Source organism: Triticum dicoccoides, chromosome 7B (genome assembly GCF_002162155.2).
Source record: "Triticum dicoccoides isolate Atlit2015 ecotype Zavitan chromosome 7B, WEW_v2.0, whole genome shotgun sequence".
Classification (NCBI taxonomy): domain Eukaryota; kingdom Viridiplantae; phylum Streptophyta; class Magnoliopsida; order Poales; family Poaceae; genus Triticum; species Triticum dicoccoides.
This window is the reverse complement of record NC_041393.1, coordinates 332,577,443-332,583,167: the sequence shown is the minus strand read 5'-3', so window position 1 is coordinate 332,583,167 and position 5,725 is coordinate 332,577,443. Positions and strand designations below refer to the sequence as shown.

Below are 5,725 nucleotides of genomic sequence, written 5' to 3'. Positions count from 1 at the left end.
TAGCCAGCGCTTCTCCTTCTCTAGCTGTGAGATCTCTTCCTCATTGACAATCACGTCATCCAATTCAGATTCCTTGAGCTTCATATTCTTCATCGCAGTCTCCAGATCAACAACCCTTTTCCCCCTCCTCCCGGACGAGGAAGAGCTGCCCGATCCGTTCCCTGCATCACTCGCCGCCATCTAGCCGCCGCAAACCTTAGCTGCCAACACACGTCGAGGCTGGGCAGAAGGAACGTTTTTCCCCAATGAGCCCCAACGCGCTTAAGGAGAGGGAAGAAGATCACCAGATTGGTTGGTTATGGTGGATAAAACTCAACGGCGACGGGAAATCGCCGGAGTAGTAAACCCTAGGTACAGGGTAGTTACAGAATTCCTCTTCTCGTAGACGGCCCAAATTTAGTTGACGGGAAATCGCCTGTTGAGGTAAACGTGTCATATATTGGGCCGATAGGATGTCCCGTATCTTTCCCGATCGCTCTTCACTGTCTTCCTCATCTCAAGCGCCCTGCGATAGGATTCTTGTCTGCCGCTGCTCCGCCTCCCGGAGCATATACGCCTTCCCGTCGCCGCCCCAATGCCCTGCTGCTCTGTCCTGACAATGTTGCACCGCTGCGAGCCCCAGTGCGATGCTCGACTTCCCTCTGCAGCCTCCGCCTCCTCTTCCCAATCTGGGCATATGCACCGACCAGCCGTGGATCTCGGGGAGGGGCAGTGGTGCCGGTTCCGGCGCGGGTGAGGTTGAGGTGGCCAGGTGGGGACAGCGGCGAAGGAGCACAGGTAAAGTGCGGCCAACGGTGGTGCGCAGCGCAGGGAGGTCGACGGTGCTCTGGTCCGGCGTGGGCGAGCTCGAGGCTTGTACGACGCCCGGCGGAGCGCGGGTCGGGTGCGACTTGCGCGAGCAATCTTCGATAGGGATGAGGTGGGGTCATCCTTCGATATTGGAGGTTGATTTTTGATACACTTCTCAACTTTACTTCCATATAGTATTGGTAATTTAGCCCCTCCCTTAATTTTAGTTTATTAAGGAGAACAGGTTTGAAGGAAATGATAGCACATTACAAACTGACTTCTTATTGGCAGCTCACTTTAGTGCAAAGAACGTAGTCATCCATTTTTAGCCTATGAATTGGTTCAGCCGCTGAATCCCTTGGTGGGTTGCTGTGGCCAGTTTATATAAGAAGTTGGCTAAAAGAGAGGGCACCACTTGCGGTGCGTGATTAGTAATCTATGGAGAATATTACAACGTGAATGCGAGCAGCGCGGTGGATTGGTGTCCACAATGCTTTTGCCGCCTATGAACTAGAGGTCGGCATGGCAAAGTTATCTTCCTTACAGTGGTAAAGAGTGAATATAATTTTCCGTTGTCTTACTATTAACTTTCAGGTACAGTTTCACTACAATATTGATGATAAGTGCAACATATTGTGCAAAGGAATGAAGACGGTTTATTTCTGCATTTGTGGTGCTGTTTCCTTGCCGGGGCCGGTCGATATTTGACAGGCTTGTTTTGGCTGCGGGGTGTCCTCCCAGATTTTTCTTTCTCCCCATGGATTACATGGTAGGGGCTGTAGTGGTGGATGCTTCCTGTCTATCATCATGTGTTGATGTTGGTGCGGTCCATTGGGGGTTTGGATTAAGTGCTTTGTGGCTGCCTGGATGTGGTGTGATGTCGATGGGTTTGTTTTTTTAGAAGAAAAGGGCTCTCGCCCTGGCTTCATTTGATTGAATAAAACTAAGCCAAATTTTTGTCGATGGGTTTGTGTCTCAGTGTGGTGTTCATCACTTTCGTGGGTGTTTCGTTTTATAGGATGTACCATCGTTTGATTTTTGTTGTAGGTTTTGTTGAGGTGTTTACTAATCTGGTACATTGTTGTCCGATGGTTGCTTAAGTATAGGATCTGTACCTATAATCTCCACAACCGGTCGAACAGCTTCTTTTCTAATTAGGAAGCCTTTCAAATATCCACGAACCTCTTACTTGTTTAAGCTCTCTTTGACATGGATCAATCAATAAATACATGTATGTCTAGCATCTTTGCGGGACCAAATCAACTTCTTATTATTTAGGCACACTATTGTAAATTCCATTTACTGTTGTAGATCTGATAGAATCGTCCTAAATTGGTATTTTAAGTACAGAACAACAAAAGAAGTCGTTCTAAATTTCCAAGAAACTGTTGTCAGTTTGTCTTCTGAATACAAAAGGGCATAGGGGAAGGCAAAATTAACGATTGCTGATCACATATGCTGTACACTGGCACAATAAAGGGATTTGCGTTGATTTTTATCTATTCTCGGTTCTTAATTTGTCTAAAAGATGTGCTAAGAAATGGAGATGTAGGCACATGAGAAGAAGGGACATGGAGCCTTAGCTAATGTAATTATTTATTGTAGGGATGCTTCCGTTACTTATAACACAATTATATATCCCGTGATTCTCATCTTATAAGATTTTTAATTGCTTCATGTTCCATTGATTTGGCTAGCAACCTCTATATGTCATCTCTGATGCAACGAGTGGGCTCGGTGGATTTGGATACTGAGTTCTAATTTGATGACTTATTTGACAATTTCAGTTTACTATTGCTCCCATGCTCTATGATATTATTTGACTTACAAATTTAATTGGGCAATACTCACATGTAAAATTAGGATATTCCTTCAACTGATCCCATTTTTACTCTGAAACTGAACATCATTTTCCTTATATTTTGGCCGGCGTACGCCAGATGATGGTAATTTAGTATTTATCTGATGTATCCCTTGCTGGAAGAATTAGCATCTATTATTTTATTTCAGCGATGTAAGAGCACATCCAAATTTACTATATATTCCGGAGAAGTTAGTAACTGGTTTGCCTGCAGAGTCCGTCAGGAGGACACGATTGTAAATGTAGGTCTTATGGCTAAGATATATGGATTCAGAATTTACTTGCAGATTTGAAGTTGTGATGCATTAAGGAAGGATCCTTATTTTTCATTTGTCAGCATTCCTGTGTTACTTCCATATTTTTGTTCTTGATTTTCTCATTTAGATAATTCACTCAGGTCTCATGAGTTTTGGAAATTAGCATCTTTCCATAGCTTAGTACAGAAGCATTTTTATGGCTGAATAAATCTTGGTACTTTTAGGTATGCCGGGCGGTTTGAGGCGTCCTCTTTGAGGCCAATGCCGGTGGGGCATTCGTGTTTAGGTGTGCGGCTGTCTGATTTGGTCTTTCGCTTCGCTATTGCCACTGTCTTTGTGTCACCTAGGCAGAGTTCGTCCTATGGTCCCGCTGATTTTTCTAAGCTAGATGGAGAGCGGTGCGGCTGGTCATGTTTGGCACTGTCAGAAGCGCGCTGGTATACTTGATTGTGACCGTACGGCCTTTTATGTTTCATCCCTTTTGTATTCCCGTCGATAAAAAAGGTGGAGCCACACCTTAAATTGGCATGGTGATGTTGGATGGCAGTTGGCCAATCAGTTAGGTTGTCATGGTGATGTTGGATGGCAGTTGGCCAATCAGTTAGGTTGATTATTCGAGAAATCAATGTGTGTATCTGACAAAGTGATAATCACACTAAACTAAAAATCTTAGAAGTTGAGTTTAAAAGAAAGTTCAGAAGCACTGAAGGCTCATGCTTCTACGGTCATATTTAAAGCTCCAGTTCTGAGTGGTGTTTCTAAAAGAGATTATCAACATCTGCATATGTACCATGTGTTCTAATATAGCATTCATGTCTCATTCTTTGTTTGTCATATTATTTTTCTCTCTGCATATTGTGGAGCTCTGGTTCAGATTACTGATATTTTCATATAAATTTTATAACTTACCAAACAAGGTCCTAATAAAGTAGAGCCACAAGTTTCAGAAATAAGATGTTTATAACTACGCAGACAAAGTTCTGAACTCCTGGTAAAGAAGGTCCAAAAGTTTCAGAAATTAGGTAGGGAAAATCAAAGGTAAACTACGCAGGCAAATGACTTTGCATATCAAAGAACAACTATTAATATGAGTAGCTTATACTTGCACAATGGTATGAATGTCACAATTAGACTTTCCTTCTGCTATTACCCTGTGTGTTGCTTCAGTAAATTAAGTTTATATGCTTAGCTTGGTCTATATAATTCGGGGTTACTATTTTTAGCCCCCACACTTCTGCTGCTCATTCCTTTATGGCCGTGCAAAAAACTTCTCCAGTTCAGTTGTTTTAGCTTTCTTTAATCTTCATCAATAATTAAGTCATGTCAGCTTTATGAATAGTAATTTTTTGTTTCTAATAGGAATTGTTTGATTTTTTCTGCACATACTCTTCTCTGTCCATATCCATTTGATGCTAGAGAAGGATTACTATGCAACTTTGATAAATTTTCCGCTTTACTAGATCAACCAGACCTCTTTTTGTACAGCAGGCTCAGATTTACATTTTTTGCCAATTATTTGCAAGTGACAAGTGAGCATATCCTGAAGTATGATCTGTCCCTAGTTCTTATTTTCAGAAACAGGAAAGCAGTTTCTTGACAGAAAATCTATGGTCCTTGACAGCTACAATTGTGCCCTCTGTGCAGACAGTACTGAAGAAACCAACCTACACTTATTCTGGGACTATCCATTTGCCTTGCTTTGTTGGGATAGGATCATCCCAAATAGAGATAGAGGCATATCAGTTTTTGACAATATCCTGGGGTATCTGGTTGGTCAGAAATGATAAAATTTTCAGACATGCTGCCTCCCATGTCCAGGCTTGGAGCTTCTATCTTCAGGAAGGGCTCAAAGCAGTAGAAATCAGAACAAAACAAGCCAAATCACAAAGGATCAGGATTTGGATTGAACAGTATTGTTAATTTTTCATGTTTCATAAAACTGGTATTGGTTGAAGTTTTGGCTTGTGTTGGATGTAATTTATGTAAATATTTAATATTAATGAAAATACCGTAGAACAATTGTTCTACGGTCAGTACAACAACAACAACAACAAAGCCTCTAGTCCCAAGCAAGTTGGGGTAGGCTAGAGGGTCGGTGCTTCAAAAAAATATTAAAACACTTTTCAAAATTATATAAACATTTGTATAATTTGTAGTTTTATTGTATAGATTTATGTTAAATTAATAGGTGGAAATTTGGAATTACATGAGCATCTTTTTGTGTAATTTGTTTAATATATTTTTTACAAATTTCTAAAAATGAAAAAATAGTACTCCCTCTGTTCCACTTTGTCATGCGCCTTTGTATATGGCGTTTATACCAATGTTTGAGCTGGCACTCTCATTTGGACAGGAAATGCCCTCCCCCTGCTAGCTCTGTCACAGCACGTGGGCATCTGCTGCTGCTTTCCTGTGAACCAGTTAAGGGCTACTTTGGTCCAAATCAGCTTATGCGCACTACATATAGGAATCAAGGCCAAAAATTTATGCGCATTAGAATATGAAATGGAGGGAGTATGTTTTAGCCCATGAGCGCGATTTCTTACTGACAAAAAGAATAACAATCCACGTAGAAAATAAATGGTTGTGGATGTAGTGGCGGACGCGCCCTATTGTTTGCTCGTGTCGCAGGTTTGAACCGCCACAACAGCTTGTTTCAGGAAATATTAAAATTCTTAATTTATATGCTTTATGATCCTCCTAGGTTAACAAACTCTGTCGTGGTAGGGTAGCTAGCCGAGTGAGCTTTACGATTGGAATTAGGAAGTTCGAATCCTTCAGGGTGCAATTTGTCATTCTGATATTAAACTTGCTATGT

The 5,725-nt window shown here is 41.5% G+C and overlaps 1 long non-coding RNA gene across 1 annotated transcript; it reads left to right on the top strand.

The window, feature by feature from the left end:
• Window positions 1-530: 530 nt before the first annotated feature.
• Window positions 531-4,952, top strand: LOC119341153. Its single transcript, XR_005164929.1, has 2 exons — window positions 531-944; window positions 1,384-4,952. It is a non-coding gene; the product is annotated as an uncharacterized LOC119341153 (long non-coding RNA).
• Window positions 4,953-5,725: the final 773 nt, after the last annotated feature.